Source organism: Piliocolobus tephrosceles, chromosome 2 (genome assembly GCF_002776525.5).
Source record: "Piliocolobus tephrosceles isolate RC106 chromosome 2, ASM277652v3, whole genome shotgun sequence".
In the NCBI taxonomy this organism is placed as follows: Eukaryota; Metazoa; Chordata; class Mammalia; order Primates; family Cercopithecidae; genus Piliocolobus; species Piliocolobus tephrosceles.
Genome location: NC_045435.1, coordinates 132768022 through 132780058, shown reverse-complemented (window position 1 = coordinate 132780058; position 12037 = coordinate 132768022). Strand labels below are relative to the sequence as shown.

Below are 12037 nucleotides of genomic sequence, written 5' to 3'. Positions count from 1 at the left end.
TTTGGGCCTCTAGAACTTCTGACCCACTGGCTTCAAGTTAGAGTTCTCAAGACCTTGTCTTTGGGTTTGATTAATTTGCAAGAGCACCTTGCAAAACTCAAGGAAACATGTTTACTGGTTTATTATAAAAGGCATTACAAAGAATACAGATGAAGAGATGCACAGGGTGAGGTATGAGGAAAGGGGCATACAGAGCTTCCATGCCCTCCCTGGGTGGCACTCTTCAGGAAGCTCCATGTGTTCAGCTATCCACAAATCTCTGAACCCTGTCTTTTGGGCTTTTATGGAGGCTTCATTATGTAGGCATGATTGGTTAAACCACTGGCCATTGGTGATCAACTCAATCTTCACGCCCTCTCTCCTCCCTGGAGGTTAGGAGGTGGGACTAAAAGCCCCAACCCTCTAATTCTGCGCTGGTTTTCTGGTGACCAGCCCCCATTCTGAAGCTACCTAGAGGCTGCCAGCCCTAAGTCAACTCATTAGCATACAAAAAGACATCACTCAGGCAGTTTTAAAGATTTCAAAAGTTGAATGACAGGAAATGGGATACATACCATTTACATACCAAATACCAAATATGTATTTCACGATATCACAATACTATATAGATTTTTTTGACAAGAGTTTGCTTGGAGATGTGCTGGACAGAGGCAAGGCTGTGGTGATGACAGTCTTAAAAAGATGTTTTGTGCGGCCGGGCGCGGTGGCTCAAGCCTGTAATCCCAGCACTTTGGGAGGCCCAGACGGGTGGATCACGAGGTCAGGAGATCGAGACCATCCTGGCTAACACGTTGAAACCCCGTCAACTTGCCGCGCGAGGTGGTGGGCGCCTGTAGTCCCAGCTACTCCGGAGGCTGAGACAGGAGAATGGCGTAAACCCGGGAGACGGAGCAGGGAGCTGAGATCCGGCCGCTGCACTCCAGCCCGGGCGACAGAGCAAGATTCCGTCTCAAAAAAAAAAAAAAAAAATGTTTTGTGTTGGACACAGGAGAGCATTTTTCATTGGTTACAGAAGTGAAATTGATCCATGTCTGTCAGCCTTAGAAGTGTGTTCATTTCAGCAAAGCTGAATGGAGTGCACTTTCCTAAGTGCAGACTCACATTGAGAAATCCATGCTACAGAAGCTGACTTCCACAGCATAAGGCTATAACTGATTGGTTGACTTTTACTGATAAGATACAGGAAAAGGAAAATAATGTGAATATCACAAGTGCCACTGCTTGGTGTTACACAGTCTCCTCTGCAAAGTTTACCTTTGGCTTGGAAGAATAAAGCAATAAAAATATTAATGCAAGGAACTTTCCAAATTGGGGGCTATCCATAAGGTTGCTTTTCCATTTCTGGTATATTAAGTAACGGCACATTATCCTTGAAAGCAATAACACAGGAATTCATGTTTGCTGAAGAAGCTCCTTTGAAATTTGTCTCAAATGAAGCACAGAGAGCAGAGGAGATAAGCAAGCTGACAGGTATTTAACCAGTGTGTATATCACCTTCCATATATTATCAATTAATTTCCAAAACCACCAAATAAGGTAGATGTTCTTATGTTCATTTATGTGAAAAGATTAGAACTTAGAGAAATTAAATAAGAGTTTCAATGTCATAAAGCTAGTAAGTGACAAAATTAGAATTTGCACCCAGGTCATAGCCAAATTTGTTTCCCTTTTTGTATCATACTTCCGGGCCTAAGGAAAAATAAGAATGCCTTCGTTTTGAAGAAATCAATCTGGAGAGAACAAGAAGTGGAAGCTGGGAAAGTCTCTACCAGTGTTCCTGACATGGAAAAGAAGTTGTGCTAAAATCTATAATATTTCTGAACCTCTTCTACATTGATTGATGGTTTTTATAGTTATAGAATAAAAATTCAAATCTTACATATTAGAAAGTTACACAATCTCAACAGTTCCTGCCATTCTCAGGGAGATGTTTGCTGTACAAAAAGTCACACTACAAAGCAGTGTGGTACAATTAGGTTCTAGTGGGTATCTATAACCAGTTACTTCAACAGATTCACATAAAAAACAAGTATATGACTCAATAATTCTATCTATACCATGTATTTTTAAATGACCAAAATAAACCTATAAGGCTCTATAAACTACATCAAAAAATGAAAAACAAATCTAGCTAGCTTACATTTTTTAAGGTTTTCTGGGAGTCATGTGTACTACTGCAGTAAGCACTTAAAACAAGAGTGGGTTATAAAAAATGGAGAGAAGAACGGAGTTAATAATTTTTTAGGACGGGCATGGTGGCTCATGTCTGTAATCCCAGCACTGTGGAAGACCGAGGCGGGTGATCATCTGAGTTCAGGAATTCCAGACCATCTTGGTCCACATTGTGAAACCCTGTCTCTACTAAAAATACAAATATTAGCCAGGCAGTAGTGGCACACGCCTGTAATCCCATGGGAGGGTGAAGCAGGAGGCTTGCTTGAGCCTGGGAGTCAGAGGTTGTGGTGAGCCAAGATTATACCACTGCACTCCAGTCTGGGCAACAGAGTGAGACTCTGTCTCAATAATAATAATAATAATAATAATTTTTAATGCATGTCATGAAGTCTTATTTACTAACTTTGGACAGATCACAAATTTAACTCTAGTTATTTTAAATTCTAAATTAGAGAAAAGTATTTTAAAATTCATATGGAACCAAAAAAGAGCCCACATAGCCAAGGCAATCCTAAGCAAAAAGAACAACCGTGAAGGCATCATGCTGCCCGACTTCACACTATAGTACAGGGAGATAGTACCAAAACAGCATGGTACTGGTACAACAGAAACACAGACCAATGGAACAGAGTAGAGAATGCAAAAATAAGACCACCCACCTACAACTATCTGATCTTCAACAAACCAGACAAAAACAAGCAATGGGGAAAGGATCCCCTATTCAGCAAATGGTGATGGGAGAACTGGCTAGTTATATGCAGAAAATTGAAACTGGACCTCTTCCTTATACCATATACAAAAATCAACTCAAGGTGGGTTAAAGACTTAAATGCAAAACCCAAAACTATAAAAACTCTGGAATACAACCTAGACAATACCTTTCAGGACATAGACACAGGCAAAGATTTCATGACAAAGACACCAAAAGCAATTGCAACAAGAGCAAAAATTGGCAAATGAGATCAAATTCAACTAAAGAGCTTCTGCACAGCAAAAGAAACTATCAACAGAATAAACAGACATGGGAGAAAAATGTCTGCAAACTATACATCCAAAATAGGTCTAATGTAAGGAACTTAAATGAATTCACAAGAATAAAACAAACAACCCCATTAAAAAGTAGGTAAAGGACATGCACAGACACTCCTCAAAAGAAGACATTCACACAGCCAACAATCATATGAAAAAAAGCTCAACCTCACTGATCATCAGAGAAATGAAAATAAAAACCACAAAGAGATACCATCTCATGCCAGTCAGAATGGCTATTACTAAAAAGTAAAAAAATAAATAAATAACAGATGCTGCAAGGTTGTGGAGAAAAAGGAATGCTTTTACACTATTGGTGGGAGTGTAAATTAGTTCAACTATTGTGGAAGATAGTATAGCAATTCCTCAAAGACCTAAAGAAAGAAATACCATTCAACCCAGTGATCCCATTACTGGGTATATATCCAAAAAAAAAAAAAAATCATTCCATTATAAAGACACATGCACACTTATGTTCATTGCAGCACCATTCACAATAGCAAAGACATGGAATCAACCTAAATGCCCATCAATGATAGACTAGATAAAGAAAATATGGGTCTGGGGCAGTGGTTCACACTTGTAATCCCAGCTCTCTGAGAGGTCGAGGCAGGTGGATCATGAGGTCAAGAGATTGAGACCATCCTGGCCAACATGGTAAAAGCCTGTCTCTACTAAAAATACAAAAATTAGCTGGGTATGGTGGCATACATCTGTAGTCCCAGCTACTCAGGAGGCTGAGGCAGGAGAATCGCTTGAACCCAGGAGGTGAAGGTTGCAGTGAGCTGAGATCATGCCACTGCACTCCAGCCTGGCAACAGAGAGAGACTCCATCTCAAGAAAAAAAAAAAAGAAAACGTGGTACATATACTTCACAGAATACTATGCAGCTATAAAAAAAAGAACAAGATCATGTCTTAACACAGGAACAGAAAGCCAAATACTGCATCTTCTCACTTAAAAGTGGGAGCTAAATGATGAGAACACATGGACACATAGAGGTGAGCAACACACACTGGGGCCTATTGGAGGGTGGAGGTTTGGAGGAGGAAGAGGATCAGAAAAAGTAACTAATGGATACTAGGCTTAAGACACGGATGATGAACTAATGTGTGCAACAGACCCCCAAAACACACATTTACCTATTGAACAAACCTGCACATCCTGCACATATATGCCTGAACTTAAAAGTTAAAAAAAAAGGATTTAATGTTACTCTTAATATTGCAATAATAGTTCAGACTAACTTAGTACTACAGCTTTTAATTGCCAAAGGAAAGAGTGAAACATGATGGTACCACAGTTTAGTACATACATGTTGAAAGCAAATCAGATTATCAGAGCAGTAGAACTTTTTTTGATATTAAACCAATAAACCAATTTATTTTCTGAATATTTAGAAGCACAGCATTGAGTAATAACTTTAAAAGTTACCTTATGAGGACACAACACCTACTTTCATTAAATTGCTTCATATAGCACATCCAGGTATTTTTAGTATTTCAACATATTTCTATTAACAGGTGGCAAACATAGCAAAGTGACCAGCTGTGGTGGCTCATACCTGTAATCCCAGCACTTTGGGAAGCCGAAGCAGGTGGATCATCTGTGGTCAGGAGTTCAAGACCAGCCCGGCCAACATGGTGAAACCCCGTCTCCACTAAAAATACAAAACTTAGCCAGGCGTGGTGGCAGGTGCCTGTAATCCCAACTACTTGGGAGGCTGAGGCAGGAGAATTGCTTGAACTCGGGAGGCAAAGGTTGCAGTGAGCCAAGATCATGTCACTGCACTCCAGCCTGACCAATACAGTGAGACTCCATCTCAAAAAAAAAAAAAAAAAGAAGAAGAAAGAAGGAAAGAAAGAAACAAAGGAAAGGAAAGGAAGATTGCAAAGCATATTCAGGATATTAAATGAGGGTTTAGTCTTTTTCACTAATTATTTATTTTTGAATAAATCACATATAGCACAAAACACAAAAAGTAGAATGAAAGTTCCTCCTTACCCTGTCTTCTAGCAACCCAGTTCCCAATGGGTAGGAACTGATATTTAAAACTATAATTCAATAAAAGTTCTCTGAAATAGAGGAAGGCCTAGATCTATATATTGAATGGATCTATCTTTTATCTAAAGAAAAATAATCAATCCAGAAAGGTCAACTGTGAGACATATCCTAGTAAAATTATTGAAATTTAAAAGAAAAGATCCCTCTTGGTTTCCAGGAAAAATCAAAAAGTCATTTACAAAGGAAGGAAAATCAGGTTGGCATCACAATTCTTGTCAACAACAGTCAAAGCAAGTAAACAGTGTGATAGCACTGCCCATAAACTTAAAGGGAGAAATGTAAGGAAAATATTTTATATCCAGCCACATTGTTTTTCAGATATTAAAGACACCCAGGAGTCTTTCCTGGTAATCTACTAAAGGATGAATTTATTTTAACAAAGAGATCATTAGGGAAAACAGCAAAATAACTGGTAATATGTTTAATTATAGATCTATGACTATAACATAGGTGAGAATAGAGAGAAAAATTAGTATGTAAATATTATTTGCTCTGTCAAAATCAAAAAAACACAAAAGAAATAAAACTGAGTGAAAATAGAATATGTTAATTGACTGCTATAAAGATAACACAGAAATAAAAGGAAATTATTTAAGGGTGACAGAGTAGTTAAAATCTAACTAAGAACATTAAATGAAATAATTAAAATAAGATAATACTTTTTAAAAATACAAATCTTTCTAAACACAAAAAGTATTGCAAAATAAAACATTTAATTTAAAAAGTGAAGAAGGCTGGGCACAGTGGCTCATGCCTGTAATCCCAGCACTTTGGGAGGCCAAGGCAGGCAGATCATGAGGTCAGGAGATTGAGACCATCCTGGCTAACATGGTGAAACCCCATCTCTACCAAAAATACAAAAAATTAGCCAGGCGTGGTGGCGGGTACCTATAGTCCCAGCTACTCAGGAGGCTGAGGCAGAAGAATGGCATGAACTGGGGAGGCAGAGCTTGCAGTGAGCCAAGACCGTACCACTGCACTCCAGCCTGGAAGAAAGAGCAAGATTCCATCTCAAAAAAAAAAAAAAAAAAAAAAAAAAAAGCAAAGAAAATAGACTGCTGAAACCAACCCAACTGTTCCATAGAACTGATGTTTATGGCTTCTTTTGAGTAAACATAGAATTTAACACTCTCAGTCTCAGAACTTGAGAAAGTTACATTTGTCTTATCTGAGTTCCTTTCTCAGGAAACTAACCATCAGGCCTCCCAGATAGCATCAAGGAACTGACGCACTTACCAGATCACAGTGTCTGGACAGTGAGCCCTCAGACCCCTCACTCATCACGATTGCCTAAGTGGCTACCTGCTTCCTGTTAACCAACTCCTCTTCTTTAACCCTAATTCCTGTCCTCCTGCATGTAGTTAACAAGTCTTCCCTGCTATATAAACTCCTATTTTTAATCAGTCAGGGAGAAGAATTTGAGACTGATCTCCCATCTCCTTAGCAGTAGCACCCCATTAAAGCCTTTTTCCCTGGCAGTACTCATCTCAGTGATTGGCTTTCTGTGCAGTGAGTAGCAAGACCTAGACTGAACCCCTGATATTTCAGTAACACTATTGAATGGAAGATATCCAGTAAATATTATGTTATGAATTATCATCTGCAGATAAAAAAATCAAATATCCATCAAATTACTGCATGTAAATAGGCTTAACTTATCTTTTTTAAAAATTCAGATTGACTTAAAAGTCAAAATGCAATATTCTACAAGACAGTTGATTTCTTTTAAAAGTCATTCTCATTCTTCTGCATTTTCTTATCATGAGCATTCATCAATATCAGCTTTATTCCATTTATACCATACATTTGCAAAAAAGTTTTTATCCCTCAAATCTTGCTGTTCCAAATTCAGGTCTTCAGAAGCAATTTTACATTGGCTGTGTATTAAAGTAGAGAAAAATGAGCAAATGTTGGCTATTGAGGAAAATAAAGAAAAGGAAAATCCATCATATAATTCATTTTATTCTTATATGCTAAACAGTTCCAGCCTTTCTCTTTTTATTTCTTACTAACTTGCCTCAGCTTTTTAAGACTAAATACAAAAAAAAAATTAATAAACACTTCACATAAAGATAATTATTTTAGAGTCTCTCTGTTTCCTCACTATGTAGTCACAGGCAAATTGCTAATCTCAATCTCTTCTAAAATGTTTATATACCCCATCAAAAAGTGGGCAAAGGATATGAACAGACATTTCTCAAAAGAGGACATTCATACAGCCAACAGACACATGAAAAAATGCTCATCATCACTGGCCATCAGAGAAATGCAAATCAAAACCACAATGAGATACCATCTCACACCAGTTAGAATGGCAATCATTCAAAAGTCAGGAAACAACAGGTGTTGGAGAGGATGTGGAGAAATAGGAACACTTTTACACTGTTGGTGGCATTGTAAACTAGTTCAACCATTATGGAAAACAGTATGGCAATTCCTCAAGGATCTAGAACTAGATGTACCATATGACCCAGCCATCCCACTACTGGGTATATACCCAAAGGATTATAAATCATGTTGCTATAAAGACACATGCACACGTATGTTTATTGCAGCACTATTCACAATAGCAAAGACTTGGAATCAACCCAAATGTCCATCTGTGACAGACTGGATTAAGAAAATGTGGCACATATACAACATGAAATACTATGCAGCCATAAAAAAGGATGAGTTTGCGTCCTTTGTAGGGACATGGATGCAGCTGGAAACCATCATTCTTAGCAAACTATCACAAGAAGAGAAAACCAAACACCGCATATTCTCACTCATAGGTGGGAACTGAACAATGAGATCACTTGGACTCGGGAAGGGGAATATCACACACTGGGGCCTATCATGGGGAGGGGGAGGAGGGAGGGATTGCACTGGGAGTTATACATGATATAAATGATGAATTGATGGATGCTGATGAGTTGATGTGTGCAGCACACCAACATGGCACAAGTATACATATGTAACAAACCTGCACGTTATGCACATGTACCCTAGAACTTAAAGTATAATAAAAAATAAATAAAAATAAATAAATAAATAAATAAATAAATAAATAAATAAAATGTTTATATCCTTCCTGTATTGCAGAAAATAAAATCTAACCTATTTTAAAAGTCATCTATAAGTAATATAATCTGGCTGGGCATGGTGGCTCACGCCTGTAATCCCAGCACTTTGGGAGGCCAAGGTGGGCGGATCACAAGGTCAAGAGATCAAGACCATCCTGGTCAACATGGTGAAACCCCGTCTCTACTGAAAACATAAAAATTAGCTAGGTGTGGTGGTGCATGCCTGTAGTCCCAGCTACTTGGGAGGCTGAGGCAGGAGAATCGCTTAAACCCAGGAGGTGGAGGTTGCAGTGAGCCGAGATCGCAGCACTGCACTCCAGCCTGGTGACAGAGTGAGACTCTCTCAAAAATAAATAAATAAATAAATAAAATAATAATACTAATAATAATAGTAAATAAGTAATATAAACTACTGCTACTTACAAACATACTTTATAGAATTTTTACTGACTTTAATTAATAATATTCCCATACAGAAGTGCTAGAATATACAGATGTAAAAAAGAAACAATAGTAAAATCAGCCACAATTCTACTACTACAGCTACTTTCTCACCACCATGAAATAGAAACCTGTATAACTGCCACCAGGCTTGTGTGCAGCCTGCTGCCCCTTCATCAGCTGTGTGATGTGTAAGTAGAGATGAACCATTCAGGGGACAGGAATGTGGGTGGGAAAAGGCAAAGCAAAGGCTCTAGTTGCATGATAGGCACTGGTACCTGGTACCCCAGGCCAGAGGTGGAACAGAGGTTGAACATACAGGTAAGAAAGTAGCATTAGATAAACTATAATCTACTTAGACTTTTAACAGAAAGTCATTTTGTGACCTCCTAGTTTTCTCTTCATTGCAGAGAGTCAGAAATAGAAAATATATTTCTCTAAAATATTAATGCATATAATTTTTCAAGTTACAAAGAATATAGGTTCCATTGAAAAAAATAAGTGATATGAAAAAGTACAAACAGAAAGAATTTAAAATCCTAACTTATCTCATCACCAAACACTGCCACCATTTCTTGTCACCAACAAGCCTTTTCAACAAGTTGTTAGGGGTCAATAGATTTAACACTGAATTGCAAATACTAAGATATTACCTATAGAAAGAATGAACCATTACCTATTATTGTATCCCCTTATCTTCTTCTTAGTTACAGTCAGTTAGAGTCCTTAAACAAAACTTAGTCACAATTATATTGAGTGATTTCTGAGTATTAAGAGATTTAATTACTCTAGCTTAAAAAATAATTGCTGGTTGATAAAAAAATCAATTAGGTTGCTAAATATCCAGCTTTCACAATCATAAAATCTTTCCTACCTCCACATATTCCTATTTGGATTAGGTTGGATGGCTCCTCCGTTTCCTTCTAGCACTAAAATGTGATTTTCTGAAAAGCAATACAGAAACTAAGACATGCACTTATAAGTTAGTTTTGGTGAGCTTTTCTTAAAGTTAACAAAAAATTGATTCAAACCATTTCTTCTAATGTATTTTGACATTTGCTCTTTCAGCATGAAGTTAGTTACCAAGCAAAAGCAGGTTCTTAATAATTTATGTTGTCTACTTTGAATGTGATTACTCATAGGAGTCTGCAGAAATGAATCAATACTTGCTTAGCTTCTCAAAAAAGTAAATTGGAGATAATTGTTTCAGTCATGCATGTTAATTTAGGCTGCCAAATTAATTTCTCAACACTCCCTATGCTACAACAGTCTTAATTAAGGAACAACTAAAGTTGCCTTTTCTTCTTATAGGTACTGTTGAGCCATTGGCTCTGAACAAAGTCATTTAACCCCTTTGATGTATGAGATTTAAAAAAACAACAAAGAGGCCGGACACTGGTTCACACCTGTAATCCCAGGACTTTGGGAGGCCAAGGCAGGTGGAGGTCAGGAGATCGAGATCATCCTGGCCAACGTGGTGAAACTCCATCTCTACTAAAAATACAAAAATTAGTTGGGCATGGTGGCACGCATGGTAGTCCCAGCTACTCAGGAGGCTAAGGCAGGGATAATTGCTTAAACCCAGGAGGCAGAGGTTGCAGTGAGCTGAGATCACACCACTGCACTCCACCCTGGGCAACTAACAGAGTGAGACTCCATCTCAAAAAAAAAAAGAGAGAGAAAATCTACAAAGTATTATATACTGATATACTGTAGACTGTACATCTGTAAAAGGGCTTTACAGAGGGCAAAGTGATTCCATGCTGTGTTTCTGCAACCTATTTTCTGTTCTACAAGATGTAGCCTAGGCCTCCTGGGAAGCTATTTTAATGTGGTGTGGATCTTGACAGTGTCCAATCCCAAGCTCCATACTTTAGGAGGATCACTGACACATTGAGTGCCTCAAAGAGAGAAGTCTGAGGAATTGTGGTAAGAGGAATGCTTAAAGGAACTGGAGAGAGAGAGAGAACTGGAAATATTTAACCAAAAGATAAGATGATGTGGTATCATAATAATTTCAGGGATCCTCTTTTGTTCAAATGCCTGTTACAAGGTAAAGTGCTTAACTTTATATCTTGTTCCAGATGGAATTGGAATTGGTAATTACAAGGAGGTAGACAAGATTCAACATAAGAATCTTTTGACAATATAAAGGGCTGCTTTACCCAGGAGTGAGCTTCCTGGTGTTCAGGCACTTCCTGAAGGACCACGTAGGTGGAGTAAGGGAGAGTTCTCTGAGGCTCACTGTCTCAGGCTTTCAATGAATTAAAATATCAATGAATCACTCATTCATGAGATAGCCTTAGTCTTTGTGGTCCAGACCCCATTTTGACCCTTGTTATCACTGTAAAATGGACATCTTAAGTCTCCAAAAGACAATGAAATGTCAAAAGGCCTGGCAGTTTCCTTATTACATGCCAAGACATACTTAGAGATTACCCACTACTATCCTACAGAGCTAGTCATTGCTAGCACAAAAGTCAGACTGTTGGAGAGCAAGTGTGAGACCAAGGGCATAATTCCCCGTTCCAAAAGTTCAAAGAGAACACTGCCGTTCATGTACAACCTGCTGCATTCTGTTGATCAATCTCATCTAGCCCCTACTGTATAATATTTAGTTTGCACAACACTCCAATATAATGAGCTCCTAAAGAGCAGAAACTCTGTACTATTTATCTTTATAACTCCATAGCTTATCCAAGTTTTGGCATTTATTGGATACTCAATATATGCTTAATGGAAGAATAAATGAATTCCATTCCAAATAAGCATTGCCTCAGTGCAGGCACTATATCAATGGCAAGATCCAGAATTAAAATAAGACAGTTTTTGCCCTTAAGGAGTGTTCAGTAATCAGCAGAATAAATATATGAGGGAATAAGAGCACCTGTATTGGGTGGAATTTTGCCTTTTAAGAGTCCTTTCAACCCTAAGATTCTACCAATCCATATTCTTTTCCTCAATTAAAATATTGTAGATGCAACCTGGAGCTGTGGCTCACGCCTGTAATCCTAGCACTTTGGGAGGATCACTTGAGCCCAGGAGTTTGAGACAAACCTGGGCAACATGCTGAAACCCCATTTCTACAAGAAATACAAAAATTAGCCAGGCATGGTGGTGCACGCCTGTAATCCCAGTTACTTGGAAGGCTGAGGTGGAAGGATCACCTGAGCCCAGGAAGTCAAGGCTACACTGAGCTGAGGTTATACCACTGCACTCCAGCCTGGGCAACAGAATGAGATCCTTTCTCAAAAAAAAAAAAC

The 12037-nt window shown here is 38.3% G+C and overlaps 1 long non-coding RNA gene across 3 annotated transcripts in view; it reads right to left on the bottom strand.

Annotated features, from left to right (window-relative positions):
- Positions 1–892: 892 nt before the first annotated feature.
- The window catches only part of LOC111555785, a 54578-nt gene continuing 43433 nt past the window's right edge, over positions 893–12037 (bottom strand). For 2 of the 3 annotated variants that reach the window (XR_002735646.1, XR_002735644.1), the window contains exon 4: positions 893–948. This is a non-coding gene — a long non-coding RNA (uncharacterized LOC111555785). Of the gene's footprint in view, positions 949–9650; positions 9719–12037 lie in introns of those variants that run through there. The other variant, XR_002735645.1, reaches the window with a different exon arrangement.